This window comes from Buceros rhinoceros, unplaced genomic scaffold (assembly GCF_000710305.1).
Source record: "Buceros rhinoceros silvestris isolate BGI_N320 unplaced genomic scaffold, ASM71030v1 scaffold5686, whole genome shotgun sequence".
Lineage (NCBI taxonomy): Eukaryota > Metazoa > Chordata > Aves > Bucerotiformes > Bucerotidae > Buceros > Buceros rhinoceros.
In genome coordinates this window covers 59,663-77,564 of record NW_010418011.1, presented here as the reverse complement: position 1 = coordinate 77,564, position 17,902 = coordinate 59,663, and positions in this window count along the sequence as shown.

Genomic DNA, 17,902 nt, shown 5'->3' with positions numbered 1-17,902 from the left:
TCAGCAGGATCTTACTTTTTCTCGAAGATCAAGTCATCTATGATAGACACTTCCAAAGACAGGGTTGTTAACTTCTTTGAAACTGCACTCTGGATTTACACTGTTCCGTTCCCTTACACAAATAGCTACTGAACCTCTGCGGACTTCACAAACCAAGCCAGTAGAGGAAGAAGGGGTTTTGACTGGCTCAAGGACAAGGATCTCCAACATTTCAATCTCGTTTTAACTAATTTAAATAAACAATGACCAAGAAAGCATTTTTCCAATCAGAAGAGAAATAGCTTTCCGTACTGAACAAAACTACAGTAACTGGTTCTGTAATGTGACCAAGTTTCAGAAAAAGCCATTCCATCCACCATCCTCCGCTGGGCCTCTGGAGAAGCTCCCTCAGCTGCTTTGCTTCACTCAGCCTCACAGTTGTTTCTTTATAAACTCCAAAGTGAATTATTCGTTAAACTAGTTCACATTTTCCTGTCACAAAACTCCACAGGCAAAACTACTTCTAACCTTTCATTAGTTTGTTGCTGTCTTTTTTTTGATACATAAAAGAGAGACAGAAGATTCTCTATGATTATTACTTGGAGGGGCAAATGAAGTGTTGGTGCAACACCGTAGAAGTGAGAAACAGGAGTTTTTTGCCATTCTCCAGTTAGTATAACATTACTGTAATACGAGCTGAATTAATAATAGCTAATAAGCTGATGTTAAAGCCTTTCTTAAATATTCATAATTACTTTTCATAGTATGCAGCTACACAAAACACTGAATTTCCATGAAAGCATGCATTCATGTTTGTACAGGATCAACACCTGACACAGCAAAGCACTTCTAAAAGGTTCCCAACAAGTAAATACTATAAGACTCCAGCAAGTTAAGAATATTTGAAATATCAGTCCATGAAAGACAACTGTGAGATTCTAACTATGATATTGGAATTTACTGTACAGCAGATCTGCTTTAGGACTTGTTAACAGTGATTAACAATTGTATTCAATTTAGTCCAACACCTCCAAATTAATCACTGTCTACACAAGGATCAAGTTAAACTTTTGAGTCTTTTGAATTAAAAGAGCTTATCTCTTCCATTTAACATTGAAATTCATATGTAAGGTGAATTATCAATGATAAAAAAAACTTTAACAAAGGATCAGCTATGGGGAAGCTTAAATAAAGAAACCAGTTTCCAAAAAAGAGAAAATATCCAACTCCATATTCATTCACGTAAAAGACCGGACATGCATTACAGGCATTGTTGAATTTGATTTTGCCAGCCTTTTGTAAATGAATGGAAAAGACAGACAGAAAGCAACAAAGGCGTGCCTGATTTCAGATGAATACTGAGGACAGTAACAAACACCTGTCGGTCACTTGCAGAGAGAGACTTTCTCCTTGGAAAGGCACAAAAACCAGCTGAGCACTAACAAACCACAAGAAGAGTGGTTGGCTTAATAATAAAAAATGGTTTGTTTAGGAGGCAAATTATTTTCAAGCTTTCACTCTTTGGTCTCTTATGAATAGACAGAACTTCTGAAAAGAGAAAAGCTTTCAAACACCTTGTCAATTGTTTTTTATTGCTTCACAGCCAATCTCCTGGAAATTTCTCAAGCAGCATCTGGTTAAAATTACAAGCCAGAGAGATACAGAAAATAGCAAAGGCCTAGTGTCACCTGTAGCTATTTTGGCACTTGTAATACTTTAATTTTTTTGAATTTTTTATACAGTATTTCTTTAGAAGATTTTAGTTTTTAAGAATCTAATTTGCTATACAAGGTCAGTCCAATTGCAACTCACTGACGTGGAACAAAAAGGAGTAACAATAATGCTAATAAATATAAAACATTTTAACCCAGTTACTCCAGTTGTGAATCTTAATAATGGGTAGCTGGCTGTTAGTATCGCAGATATTAAACACCTCTAGGTTTAAACCCCTTTATTTCTTAAGGGAAAAAGAGCAAGGAAACACAGAACTTGAAGAACGAAGCATTAAAGTGTGATCAGACCTGACTTGGATCTTCCAAAAATGAGAAATAAATTTTCCAATCTCTGATAATTTTTCCAAGAAAACACCTACAACCCATTAAGATGTCTAATATTCTGCTTCTCCTAAAACTAGTTGAGACATGTTTCTTTCATTACAAGTGTAACTAGACTGATCAGGATCAAGGAAGAGACTAAGTCAACCCCTGACTGTTTCTGCAGGGGAATTCAGTATTTTGAAAGCTGTGATGCCATTAGAGAAACGGAGGGGTAGGGAAGTGCACTGAGAATTATGACACAAGCACAGTCAGTGAGCAGAAGGCTACTGAGAAGTCGTCACCAAACAGGAAATCACTATGCCCATGAGAGAAATGGTCAAAATGAAGGTAGAGGAATGAGATGAGCAGTTTCTAGTAAGAAAAACCCCTACTGCCCTCTGAAAGGCAGCGTGACAGAAATGGCACTTCTGGGAAAGACAGGAGCACACAGATAAACATCCAGGTCTGTTGTGCACGCTAAGATTTTGAAGTACGTTCAGGTGTGTTGGCATCTCTGTGAATAAACATCTTTAAGAGGAGAAACCTGTTTGGCAAGAGCCTTTGTTTTATGGAGCGCTCTTTTGTTTTGGAGGAGATAGGACAAGGAAGAGACAACCATATGGTCACCGAGGCTAGTGAGGAAGGCATTGGGGAATCACTCTGGAGCAGCCTTTTCCCTTCAGTCCATGGCGAGATGGCAGGCTGAGACCTTGCAGTCCTCAGGGATCACTGGTGGAGAGAAGCTCCATCTGCAGCTCACAGAGAAGCCCACACTGGAGCAGGAGACTACTCCAAAAGAAGGCTCTGAGTCTGAGAAAGACACACGCTGGGGTGGTTCATTGCTGGGAGAACCACTGCTGACAAAAGACCCCCACACTTGCTGGAGAAGTTCATGGAGGGCTATCTCCTGTGGGAGGGACACCACATTGCCACAGGGACAAACGGAGGAATGTTTCCCTCTAGGAGAAGAGTGGCAGAAGCAGCATGGAGCAAATTGCTACTGATTGTGACCATCATCCTCTGCCCACCTTGTGCAACTTGGAGGAGAAGGACATAGCAAAGCTGGGCCCAGAGAGGAAGGGAGGAGTGGGGGGAAGATTTTCTCACTGTCCTTCTCTGATTGGGTTGGTGATTTGGTAGTGGTTTTGTGGTTTAAAGTAAACTGATTTTGTTTCCCCAAGTCCAGTCTGTTTTTTACCCATGACCATAATTGGTGAGTGAGCCCTCCCCTGTCCTTTGTCTTGACCCTTAAGCCTTTTATTGTATTTTCTCCTGCTGGAGTGAGAGAGCAGCTGTGTGATGCTTGGTTGCAAGCTGGGTGTAAACAACATCATCAGGTTGCTGCTTAAAGAAAACATTACAATGAATAAAAATGACTACCAATTTTTGGTTGCAAGAAACTCAAGATGCAAATGAAAGTTCTTGCAAAGTTCTGATGTACCCTTTCACTAATTTAAAATGTCTTATCTTCTACACTGTCATCATAGGGTGTATAGTTCTATAAGGAACTACTTATTCCCCTAAGCCAAGAAACAAGAGTGAGAGGGGCTTTTAATTACTGTTCAACTTTAAAACGGGTCCACTAGGTCAAACGAGATACTAGTAACAGCAGAGCATAAGCCATAAAGTTATTTGTGCTTATCAGCTGTACGGATAAACACAGAGTATTATCTGATTGTCAACTTTACCCACAAGCTCATTGGTATCTATGTAAGTTGTTACAAAAACTGAATTACTACACTGATTTGCAAATAAATAAGGCACAGTCTTTTTTGCCTTGATTCTTATTTTTTAATAGCAATGAAGAAAGTATCTGAACGCCTTCCTGGAGGTAAAGATAGGTAGAATCCTAATCTAAGATCAAAACCATCAGAGGCCAGTCCTGCTGTCATCAGAAAGACACATCTCTGACTGTTTGATCAAATTTGTTTGGAACTACTCTCTCTATTCAGGAAGAACATCATCTGATTTTTCCAAGTAAAAATGGATTTCTTTTCTCTCTTATTTTAATAATATGCTATAGACAGATCATTAGACACAGGGTAATCTATAGATGAACCCTATGCAGTTAAAGAAATAAATAGAAAATGTTTTTTTAAATAATAAAAATGTCAGCCACATATACCTGCTCTATGAACTTGTCAAAATGCAGCTTCCCCTCAGAAAAATGAGGTACAACTGAGCAGCATAAATGTTCTAACAGTGGTTTAGCAAACAAGGAGCTGTCAACTTCCAATAAGCTATTATTCACACCTCTTTAATCACTGCCACAGAGTCGATTATAAATAGCCTCATACATTTTTAAATAAGGTCATTCTGAAATGAAACAACAAAGAGGGTAGTAAATATTCCAGTGCATAAGCAATTTAAATTCTACAGCATAACAGAACCATGCGTTCTCAAATATTCAGTTTAAAGAAAGCCAACAAAACTGTTTATTAAATGGTGCAGTGTCAGATGTGTTAGATCAATAAACCAGCCCAATTATGTGATAGTTTGCAAACAGATCTGAAAGAAATGGAACTATTAAGACTTGCTCATAAAATCCAGCTCCAACAGCATTATTTACAAATATACAGTAACACAAATTAATACAATACATGCATTGCAGGAGTAAATTTACTACACAAAGCTTTTACATGAATATGAAACAGCTCCTCTGCGCTTTCCCAGAAGCGGAACACAACTAAAAAAAACTTATGTAGAATCCTGATTCGTATGAGACCCCATATTCTAATTTTCTTGGGATTTTTAAGTAATTAGAAATGAATACATATAGAAAAGAACTGCAAAAGTAGGAGCAAGTTCTTATTTTTTCCCTCTTCTCCATTTTTTCCTCAGGTTCAAGATTACTTGATAAAAGGATATAACAAAATCATGCTAATATCAAATCTATTTAGCTTAGGGGAAAAAAGTTAAAAATCAGAAATATCTGTATTTATGTAGAATTTTTCTTAGAAACATTAGAATAATTGCACATGTGAAGTGGACAGTGATTTAAAAAAGTTAATTTAGCACTACCAGAAAAAGTAGGAGTTAAAAGAAAACCCCAAATAGTTCCCTTCTTACTGACCCCCTACTGAGTTGTTTCTGTGATAAGTACCAGAACTCTCCTTTGTATTATGGGTTTTGTTTTTCTACCTTGAAACTCATCTTTGCAGATAGATACTTACCTGGGGTTTTTCAAAATCGCAAAAGTAACACCTACTGATACCTTGTGCTGTACCCACCCAAATATCAATAGTCTGTATTGCTCTGCTATAGACAGTTCATTCCAGCAAATAGGCTCCACGAGCAGGGCACCATAATACCCCCTCCCCTCTCCAACCTCTCTGAGGTATTTAACCCTGTTACAATTTAAGCCTCACTTCTTTCTCAGATTTAGCTCAAAGGAACATTGAGCATGGGGTGAAGTTTATTCAGTTCACTGGCTGCTGCACATATGATACTTAAAAACCTAACAATTCACGTGAGCAGGAAACACACCTCAACCTTTCTTGTCTTGAAACATACCCATGACATTGTAATATTAAGGTAAGTACTCATGCATCTAGACCGACAGAAGGCATGAGTTCATTCTGCCCATACACTGAGTTGGCCACAGCCAGCAGCTGTACCCCCATGGCACCATGCCTAACCGAACAGCCTTTTCATGTTTGCACCATGAAACAAGAGTGACCTCCCAGGTTAAGGACATTCACTTCAATTAAGAACTTCATAATTATCAAAACCATTACCCACACACCTAAACACCCTAAAGATCAGTGTAAAGGATCAGCTGACAGTTTGTTCCCAGTCTCTTCCCACAGTAAGGCAGTACTGCTATTCTACACAGCTATACCTTTTAACTGGATTGCCAAGTCCTGAAACAAGCATATTACATCAGCTTATGCAGGGAAGGGATAAAATTGCAGCTGAACACAGGAAGATCTACATAAAAGCAAGGCATGACTTCATGGAGCAAACTTTGCTATTTCAGCTCCCAGGTAATACAGAAGTAGAATTGGCATCACCTTCTGTTGTTCCACATTCATTGACAAACCACTCTCGCTTTTTTCCACTTAGACAACTATTTCCCTATACTTCTATCCTAAGAACTTTTGGTAACGACAATGCCTCTTATATGCTGTTTACAGTACGTTCACAACCAGAGTTTTCTTGAAGAAACACAGGGTCGACTATATGTGATTTCTTACTTGTAGGAGCATCTTGGGAGGGGGGGCAGTTCAAGCTCTTCTTAATATTGAGAGGACATCTTCACTGAACTATGTGCAACAAGACAGAAACCTTTCTTCTCATTCGACAGAGGACTAGGTTTATAAGCTGTTAATTGTGAGAAGTCTAGTTTACAGCAGATTCAGTGGTTGCTGCAAGTCTCACGATAGCTCGCTTTCAGCTGCTTCACAGCCTTGGAGAAGTCATGGAAGAATACTAAATTCTGATAAAAAAAAGAAAGAATTGCAACATGTTTCCCGCCACAATCAGAAGAGCATAGTTCAGATCCACAAAGCACTATAAATTGGAGAGGTGACAAGTCTGAACTGTGAAGATATTTCAGGACAAAGCTATTCAGCACTATCAGAGATCAAGAAAGTTGCAGTCCCATAGTGACGCTCTATAAGAAAGTATGAAAAGATCATGCAAATGAAACTGGTAAGATCCCGTGACCTTTGGGTACCAACAACAATGCTACATATTCCCAATACCAAAAAAACCAAGTGCACCCCAAAGTACAAAAGGGCTGAGAGCAAGATGAGACCCCAAACCAATAAAAATCAGTAAAGACATAAACCATAATAAAACTGTACCTGTTATTTCTATTCCTTAGTATCAGAGGTGACCTTTATGAAGAGTAAAAAGAACTTTTATAAAATATATATAAAGAATACACGTATTTACACACACATATATACATATAAAAATGACAATTATTTTTGAAGTGTCTGACATTCTTCAAAAGCATTGCAACCTATTTGACAGTCAGCTAATCTACTGGGCCACAATATTATTGTAAATCCTGCAAGGGGGACAGGCTCTCCTTGCCATGTTTGTACTCTAAGCCATCTGAGTTGTGATCAGAAGCAGGAGTGGAAATGGGAACAGAGAAACAGAAAAGATACAGCTCAGCAAAGAACCAAGAGTTAAAAAGAAAGTGAACTCTCATGTGACCTAAGAGTATTACTCAGTATGTTAGAACGTGACACAGTAAGTGGAGAAGAATGTGATCTACGTGCATAGATGAAAGCACTACAATGGCTACACCTATATGAACTGTAAATGAGAACGAAACCCAATACTTATACAGTAAAAACTTTAAAAACTAGTAGGTGGGAAGCCCACATGGGATGAAATCTCATCTAACTCAATTAGAGTTTAGAGCTAACATTCCGAAAAAGATTCTGGGGCACACACAAAGAGAAATCTGCACATGAACATGAGTTTGCTGCAACTGGAATGTTACCCAAAAGCACAGCCCTCCTTTTATCATACTGTAATAAAATTATTTTTAAGTATATAAATCAATGCTACTAAATTATCCTAATCTGTTCAAGATAAACTTATCACCCAAGCTGGTCTGCTGACCTGCTTACGAAAATCCCTGCTTCGTTTCTCCCTTCTGACTCTCCTTGTTTCAAACACTTCTCAGTCACCCTACCTGCTGATAGTGCAGTTCAAGCCAAGCTCTTATTATTATCAATAACATATACCTGTGCCTTGCTAAATACCTATCTACGTTATTACAACTCATTTGTTACAGTTTAATAGATGTACTAATGCAAATCACATGGAATTAAATAGTTTAAGGACAGGTATACGTCTCCCAGTGATGATGCAATGCCAGGATTGAGATACAGTATGTTATCAGTTACAACTTAACATACTCATACACCATTGGACACGGCATAAGAGGAATCAGTAGTAAACAAAAATTATGTTTTAATTTTCCTCTTTGGTGGCTATGCAAACAAATAATTTCACACTTTCTTTTGATAGTACATATTTGGTGTTTCCAACAGATGCCTAGCGTGCTCTGATAGCCATCCACCTCAGGACAGGTGAGCTGCCCTGTAAAGTGCTTATTTCTCTGCAAGAGTAAGCGCAATGCATGTAGCAGGACTAACTCAGATTTCAGCACCTAAAATGATGACAACTAATTAGCACAGGTGCCTCTTGCCCAGTATGACAAGGCACCTAAGGAAGAACATGCCTAGGAGAAGATACTTGGCAATTACCCGAAAAGATACACAAACCTTTAGGGTTAAAGGGTACTTGAACCTCTGCCCAGGAGTTGGCAGGTAAACAAGGCGTATCAGCAAACTGAGATGACTTCCCTTACACAAAACCCATTCTGCTTTCAGTTTTATCCTTAGTTTTCTCTAATGTTCTAATTATAATATATTTGGGAAGAGATGTCTGAAATGCCCCTGTTGTGCAGAAATTGTGAGTGCCATCTGCAGAAAGTATCAGAAGGGACAGAATCATGGGAGAGTAATTCTGGACAAGTTTAATTCCTTAGGAGCTACTATAAAAGGCTGACAGGATTACCATCACTGACCTAGCCTTGCAGAAGACTAAGGCATGGGCATGCTGCATACTGCACAGAAGGGCCCACCTTTGCACACAGACCTCTGCAAGCAGAAGCGAGCTCCATCTGCCAGTGTTCCGACTTGACCTGATAGAAGCCAAGGTCACACCAGAACCCTCAGAGGTGTCACAGTATTGTGCCAAGCCCAACCAAACCCATCCTGCTATTTACCATGGCTTATTAATGCAGGCATGCTGCTCTAGAAATATTGATCACCTATTTCAAACTAATTCACAGCAGTAGTGCTGGCAAAGTGGAATCCAAGAAATACTATGTATCTAAGAAGCTTGAGGGGAAAAAAGGAAGAAGCAGTGAGATCAGCTAGGAGTTCCTAAAGCTTGCAAAGAGCAGTTGCTCTTGTTGCAGGTGCCATACTCTGGGCAGAGAACGCCCTGAGATGTTTGGTAGTTTTAATTTAGGTGAGCCTTTTGTCCAGGTACGATCTGAGAGATCTCTGTTAAACAGACTTGCATGAAGCTACGACCGTAATTTAGCTCTTTCCACACACATAAAATGTTTTCTTCATCACTGGTTGCGGCAGCATTTCTCTTCAGGAAGCCTGTAGTCCTTTCTTACTGCATTTTGCATCAGTGATTCCAAGAGTACGTGTGTGTAGTGACAGCTGCTGATGTGCCCAAACAGAAATACATGGTGCAATATAGCTGGAGAACTAACCAGTGTGGCACCAGAGGGATCCTTCTCAAGCTCAAAACACCACCTTAATCACAATTTCTTGTTTGCTACAGTTTGATTTGCTTGCTTTCAGTGTTCCCTACTGCAAGTAATTAATAAGTGTTCAAATTCCTTCTGGATTTAGAGAATGCTGCTTTCTTTGCTTTCATATGTATGTCTAAGCCACTGATGTCAGATGATACATCACGTTCAACCAATGCTTTATCAAATCCCCGGAGAAACAAACCCAGTAACCAAATGATACATTTATTTTACAATAACTTTAACTTGCCATTAGGTACAACAAAACAAGAAGGTGGCACCTAATCTTCAGTTCTGAACTTCGCTCTTCAACCCTCAGCTCTGGCTACTCCAAAGCCATCCTGCCCAACTGGCCGTGTTGCGGACATGTCAGCCCACATTCAGCTGTCCTGTCACACAGAGTACATCTTCTCTCAGCTTACCAGCAGGGAATTTCCAAGAGAATTTGCAGTTTACCCTGCTGAGCAACGGAATTAGAAGGATGAAAAAAGGATCAGTGACAGAATGGCTTAATGTGGTTCTTGCCAATAATCTGAAAAGATGAGCCAGTTGTCAGAAAGTATCTATGGGAAGGTCCATTTTGCTTTCTAAAGTCATTCTGAATTAGCTACACACTGGTGCAGCTGGTGGGTCTGTTGAGAAGGAATATGACAGGACAGTTTTTCCTACTCTGTGTCTTAAAAGTTATGTATACTCATGTCCATATTTGAATCATTCTCAATGCCTAAGAAGAAAATACATCAAAGGGTGATTTCCATACCCATTTTAATATTTTAAACTCATTTTAAACCTCGTACACTGAAGATAGACTACAAAAAGCTTATATATTAGCAGGAAATGTCAATGAGTTAATACAATACACTTGAATTTAACGTACAGCTTCCTGGACAAGAACTGAACAATGTCAGAAAGTGTTTTACGACCCATACAACCTGACTGCATGAGGAATATTGCCATTGTTATAAATATAAAAAAGCACTACAATCTTAAAATTAGTTTCTTTAGATGAAGACTCACCTCTACACCTATGCCATGTATCCTATACAAAAACTATTTCTATTCATTAAATCTAATAAAATATTTCAGTAAACGTGATCACAACTTTTAAACAGTCAACTACATTCAAAATTACTGCGTGAGTAGAATTTCACAGGTTCCCTCTGCATTAGGCTTGCAAGGCATAACAACAAACTGCATTTATTTTCAAAATGTAGAAAGGTGTGTTTCAGAGAAAGACAACTTTTTCCATCTTTGCTTTTTTACAATTACTCTAAAATATAAAGGTGGTCTCCTTTGACTAATGACAAAGAAAACCACCCAGTTACAAATTAAGCGGTCATGAGTCTCCGACTTCTCTTCCCAGCTGGTAAGGGAGAACCCCACACAGCACAAGTGCAGTGCCAAGACAGAACACGAAGTTCCCCAGACCTCTGCCAGCCTTATGAAAGGTCAGAGCCCAGGGCTCCAGCTCCCTGGAGCTCCCGGCCTTCTGCTGACCACATGAGAATGAGAAGTGAGAGTGGGAAGGAGGCAGTTTTCCTAGTTAAGTGAAGGGCTCCATCAAGGACAGATGGAGTTGGCAGTATGAAGACAGGCTTAGATTCAACGAAAAAGTCTGGAACCCATGTCCTCAGGTGCGTATTTATGTTCGGTTTATCAATTTGCAGCTACAAGTTTGTTTTGTACACATTTGGTAGCCATGTCTACTTAGACAAAAAATTATTCTGGAGACTAACCTTTTATTTCCTCAGCTGGAATTTTTTCCAGAAGTACTTAGATAGCAACTGCTCCTCCCACAGCTTAGTTAACCAAATCTGTGTACAGACAAATCTCATTTAAAACGCTCTCTAAATGCAAATTTGAAATAGTCACATTTAAACAAATGACAGACAGGCAGATTTGAAGGTGAGGAAAAAAATTCTCATAACAAAGTCAACTTTAAACTTGAAACTAAGAGTTGATCTTCGAGATCAAAAAAGAGAAAGTGGAAAGGTAAAGGGAACGTTATGTTTGCATGGTACCAGCTCTTAAAAACCAATTATGTTCTAACTTAACTTCAGAAAGTTTCTAAAAATAGATTGATGGTAACAAATGCCACCAAATAAATTATTCTTCCAGAATCAGTGAAAAGCAATTAACAGATCAGCAGCCAAAAACATGCCATCTGCAAGCTGTGCCAATTAGATTATTTACAGTAACATATCTTCTATACCCCAATCATTAAATCTTTCTTATTTCATCTAACTTTGAGTATGATCTCAGTAACACCTTACAATCACAAATCAGCACCAACTCCATGACTCAGAGCATCTCTGCAGGAGTGGCTGAATGTTGTACCCTGCACACCCTTTCCTTGCCCGGCAGCTCACCTACTGAATACAACGCATGTGTGTGCGCTTGCAAATTTTGAAAACAAGTCATGAAAGCACTTAAAATTTTGAAATCACAGCTAAGAGACAACAAGAAGTATTTAAGTTTTCAGTAGTAAGGAAAACAAAACTCTCTCCACAATACAGCTTTTTAGGTGTGATATCAATCTCAAAGCAAACAGGAAATTATGACTGTCATTTAGACAGAGAAAGAAACAGTCTTTACAGCACTTGCTAGGAGCAACTGTGCATTCAAGAACACAGGAGTCACATCAACACTGAAAAAAGCTTTCTACAAAGAGTAAAGGAGAAACAAATGGTAAAGTATTAGCATGCGCATGACTAAAATAAGACAATTCAACATTTTGTCAAGAACGTCACTATGCATCAAGCAGAACAGGACAGTGACCAGGTATTTTTACTTGTACATATTTTTAAAACGCAGTGTTTATACAAACGTCTTCTAATGCTCATCTTTTTTGTTTACATTAGAAAACAATATTCACAAGCTTCAAAGAAATTAAAGTTACAGAAATCTTACACCTACTATTCCATCGTGAGACATTCTGTTAAATCGTAAGACATTTCCCTAATCTATAACTAATTTCAGTTGTCCCACCACATTTGAATTAAATATCCCTAAGATGATTTAATGAACTAAACTGACACTGGTTAGAAGGAAAAAAAAAAAACTAAACACTTGCATATTGAAACCCTGAGACTTAGCTGATTGACTGTCCTCTGAAACGTTTGTTAAGAGTGTGCTGAAACAGCGTGTGGCTCTTGATGTGACAGTACAAACTCATATCAGAATATTTGGGAATAATTAAGTTTTCACCCATATTATTTGATTCCAACCAAAGGATCCAAGTGATGGACCGAACAGCTAAAATTGTCACCAGTTAAGGATTTCTCTGATAAGAGAATTAAACAATTAAACTTGATCTAGCAAAGTGAAACAGTAAAAAAAAAAAAATGCTGGCTGACTGTAGGTCCTACCCTCTATGTGCACACCACCAGTATGACAGCACACTGTAACAGACTTGAAAAAACTTCTTAATGTAATAGTTTCTTCTACGACTTATGTTGCATTAGATACTTGAAAGGGAAACTGTTTGACCACCCAACTGATCACATTGCGAAGCAATGGAGTTTGTTGGAGTGTCGGGTCGTCATGCACTGGATGGCAAGAATAGAAGGGGTTTCTTTGTGGCACTGCTTTGCCAGTTCCTGCACCCTCTTTCAAGGGTCTGCCAGCCTCCCACCCCTGACAGCAAAAGACTTCTCCTCTCAAACCTTTAAGGTTTAGCGTCTTATTTGTTCATAGATTTCACTATGAGAATAGGGAAATGTTACAGACTGAGTGAAGCCTGAAACTTACTACTCTCCTTCAAAGCAGAAGAGTGTAGTAGTAGCTGGACAAACTCCAGTAGGCAGCATGAAGGATGAAGAAAGTAAAATGCTCTTTAGTCCTGCTTCTTCCAGGCCTCTGCCTAAGTATCTTCTCCAAGACATATTAAGAGGTTCTCAGCAGCAAGTATTGACATCAAAAGCAAGCAGCTTTTCCAGTGTTCTGCTATTCATTAAATGAATCTATGCTGTCCTACTAATTGATATTCTGTCCAATTTCTAAGTTTTTAATTAAATTAAAAATTACTTTCAGAATCCATTACATTCAAAAAGACACGTTCAACAGCCTTTGCTGAGCCAACAAAATTGCTATAAATATATGGGTCCCACTTCTGGAATTAGGACAGAACTCCACATCAGAAAACAAGAAACTGTATGCCAGCTCCAAGGAGCGGCTGACAGAAGTGCTCCCAGAGTTTTCAACATCACTACTACTCTGTTTTCAAAACAGTAAGACATAATTCTTACATTGCTCCTTTTCGTGTACAAAGTTATTTTAACACTTTCTGGCTTATTATAGCAATACATTAATGTCCTAGATGCTTATTAAAAGCAAAATCCTGTAATGTGTTGCTACACTGTGGTCTTTAGGTGAGAAAGTTTTATCTCAGAAGGACGTTAAGTGGTCTGAAATTTCAGAAGCTAAAAATAGCAACTTCAAGCAAAAAAAAGGTATTAAGCAATTTTCAGTTGTGAAGAAAAATCCGTCATATCTGGCAACATGTATTCTGATACTGTACTAAATTCCCAATTTTCAGACATGTAACCAGGCGTCACTGCTAGCTTTGAGATGAAAAGATGAAAATCATGTATGTGAAAGGAAAGATAAAGCACGTCTAAGTTTTGGGTTTGGTTTTTTTTTTTCTTCTCAAAATCTACCTTAAATGATTTTTCTTTAGGTCACTGCTTCATTTCCCTGCTTAAGTTAAGATGTCTTTAGAAGTTGATTTTTTGAGGTTTTTTCTCTGCAGGACAGATTAAACTACTGTTTTGAATAAAAGAAAACTATATTGCTACAAGTACACAATATCCAGGGTGGACACAGGACAGGAGTAAAGCCATTTTTTACAGATCAGTAACACATTTTTAAGAATACTTCTAATAGTATCTAGGAAAATATTAAATTAAATATATTAAAAAATTAAACATATTAAACATAAAACAAATTAAACAACATTAAACAAATTAAACATATTAAAAAATTAACAAACTTGGATTCATAATAGTCATCTGTATTATCCTCAGAAACACTTTAGGATCTACAAACCGAGCAACGAAAAGCCACTGGCAGATGCTGTCTGCACGGTGTGTGATACATAAGTGTTCTGACTAATACACAGCTGCACGAATTAATCCGAAAAGCATCAAGCCTTGTAGAAGAGGCTAAGAGCGGACTCAGCATATAAAAATAACTCAGTATAAATTACATAAAAAACATTATCAGGAGTTAAGCAAAGACGACTGCCCAGCTGAGGGGAAATAATGGCTCCTTCTGCAACTTTGGGTTGAGTCCCTAAGATATTTTACTACAGAATTTTCACTTATGTGGTCACCTGCTATTTTTCCATGTGATTTCTGTCTCAGAGTACAAGCTAGGCAACGCTCTCCCACTAGGCAGGTAGGCAGATTTAATTTGCACAGGTATCACTGAGTGGCCACTTGCTCACTCCATCAAAAATTCCTTCTTTGCATCCATGTTCTTAAGTATCTTCACAACATCACTCTAACAACAGGAAGACTAGGCTCCACTTGGCAGAGAGGGCAAGACCAGGTTTAAAAAACATGAAAAGAAACCCAGAAGACATAGTGCTCAATAATTTGGAAGTTCAGTCTGAAGTAATTACGTCCAAGTTTTTAAAAGTATTTATCATTTTGACAGCCATGTAAATGTGCAGATGAGACCTTCAGAGTGCAGCTGCTCCCGTGAGCACCAAGTGCTTCTGCTGAAGTGACCTGAGCAGCAGCTACACAGCCAGAACAATCCTTGTTCACTGTCGCTGAATGAAGAACAGATGCGATGGAAAGTACACAGCTATAATTAAAGACCATCGTAACCACTAGTGTTCCAAGCATGGAGTGACCATGCTTCACATTTTACGTATGATGTTCTTCAGCTGGTGACTGGGCTGATCTCTTGGATCTTGGCTACTTTGCCTAACGCCTGCAATAATTCAGCGCTCAGACTGAATCTCAGACTTGCACCTTTCCTTTCTTCTCAACACTGAGTAATGTTGGCAACTTTATTTTGGCTCTCATGAGTTTCCAGAGACCTGAAATAACCTTGCACTGACATCTTTGAAAAGTACTATTAATTAAATTCTCAGGAGAGATGTGAATGGAAAGCAAAAGTTTGAAATAAGTTTTACCTTTACAGGATTGTCTAGTACCTTAAAAGACATATATGCTCCTCATGTCCACCAAAGTTCAGCCGACACTAGCCCTGGCAAGGAGCTGCAGCCTGCTCCTTGATTGTTTCCCTAGAGCCTTCTCTTCCCCATCAGTTAGTTTGCAGGTTTCCTCTTTACAGTTCCTTTTCGTTGTAACCCACAGAATTCAAACAGGTTAATATAATATCAAAGTAAGAGGCACATAGAGTTCAAAATTAAATTAAAAAATACTATGCCTTTTCTTGCTTTTTCTCAAGTGCATGCATCATTGGGCTGAATCAAGGTTTTACAAGCAGTTTTTCCACAATTTTAAAAACCTTTATTGTTCTATTATTTCTTGGTTTTAGATGATATCCCAAGATTTTAAGCAGTTAAAGTCACGTCAGGTGGAACCACACTCATCTGAGGGTCAGCAGCAGAATCTTGCTGAGTAGAGTGCTTTTTCAGCGATGGGTTCAATTTGAAAAATACTAAGGACACAAAAATTATTACTTTGGGTACTTGTGTAATAATAACGATTATCATTAGTAGCAAAAAATTTGTATCGAATAACTATTTAAGACGGAACATACCTTATTTAACAACTCTGCGATAACTAAACCTTAAATACAGTACACATTTATAAAGTGCACTTGAGGACCCTGAATTTCAAAGACAGCATCATCAAGGGTACATTACTAGCTATATTAGAATATTCTTTCCTGACCATGAATCTGCCATCCTTTTGTAACATACACGTTTTTCCAGTTAAAAAGCAAATGAAATTCCTTAATTAAACCTTACAGAACATCGTGTACAGAGCTTAAGACAAACCTTTGCTCAAATTTCACTTCATCACATTTTGCAAAGTTCTTCCACAGCAAAAATGAACTTTTGACATATGCACAAGGAGGAAATGTAGTACAAACTCCAGCTTGAATACTGAAGTTTTCACAAATAAATAAGCAACAATAAAAAAAAAATCTTGCTTTTACAAGGTAAAGTGGTACCTGCGTGCTGCATATATTTAATATATATTTTACACTGCTAGTCGGATGTTGGTTGTAAAATTACATCGCAGAGCCTGGAATTGCTGTTACGAGGAAAAACTGCTGAAGCAGATGTTTAAGAATTGAAAGGAAAAGAACAGATGAGGGCAGTATAGTTTTTTGTCAATTAATACTTTAGAAGATAAGGAAATACTTGCAGCTATTTTTAGCCACTGCTTCCTGCTGTTTTCCAGACTTAAAATGTTGAAATCAAAGTGCCACTTGCAGGGTAAAGCTGCAACTATGACAACTTTCACAAGCTGAACTGTTCCAAGGAAATGGAGAAAAAAAACCAAACCAAAACCCAAACAGGATCCTTCTAAATCATCCTGTCTGAAGGATCTGTGCCATATCAGCTTATGTTAGCCAGGAAGGATCCCAAAGGGTTGTTTTTAGTGCTGTGATATAAACCCAAACACTGAAAGACAGTGGAAAGAATATATATGGTCTACAAGTTAAAGAGGAGCAAACAAGAAGTTAGAAATAGGCAGTGTTAAGAAAAAAATAAATTAGCAAAATTCCCAAGCAGAACAGATTAAGTTGGCTAGTCACCACACTAAGTTAAAAATGTTCTATATTTTGTCTAAAGAAGTGCGCTAAAATAAATTCTGTTTCAGTTTTACAGGTGTATCTGAATTAAAACAGCATGAAACTGATAAATAGGCAAAATTAAATAATCGACTTCCTCAAGACTTTGTTACTCTAGTTGTCACATCCAATTGCAGCTTGTGTTTCATGCTAGGAAATCCTAAATTACTACCATCAAGAAAAGGGGGTTTTTTTGGTCTTGGATTAACTGAAACCAGAAAGACAAAAAAAAAATATTACTTTGTACAGTCTTAAGAAAGAGGTAGAGAAATCGAGAAAAGGAAGAATTCTTACATATCAAAAGCAGAAGATATCAAGTTGCAAAGTATTTTCTATCTAATGGTGAATGTAACTTTTTTCTCTGTGTCACAGAGGGATGGTTTTACTTATCAAAATTAGGTACTTAAAGAGCCATAAGTATATATCTATAAATCACATACACCCATACAAATACCCATGCATCTGTGCATTTAAAGAGATAAAACTAAGTATCAGTGCACTGAAATGCTGGACTAGTTTTACAAATAGTGAAACCTGGGTAAAAGTGAGTGCAATTCCAATAAAGAAACAACCACATCAAATGCCTTTCGAGTAGTGTTATGGGCTGTTGGTAAAAAGCAGAACTATGCTAATGAACTTTCTAAAACAAAAGATTATGCAAGAAAATCAACTTTCATACACCCACAATAACAAAGAAAAGCATCCACATATTCAGTGCCTTGCATAATAGCTGTTTCACTTCTGAAGAGCTGTAACTCAAAATAGACGTAAAAATCACAGCTTATTTTAACACACTAAACAGAAC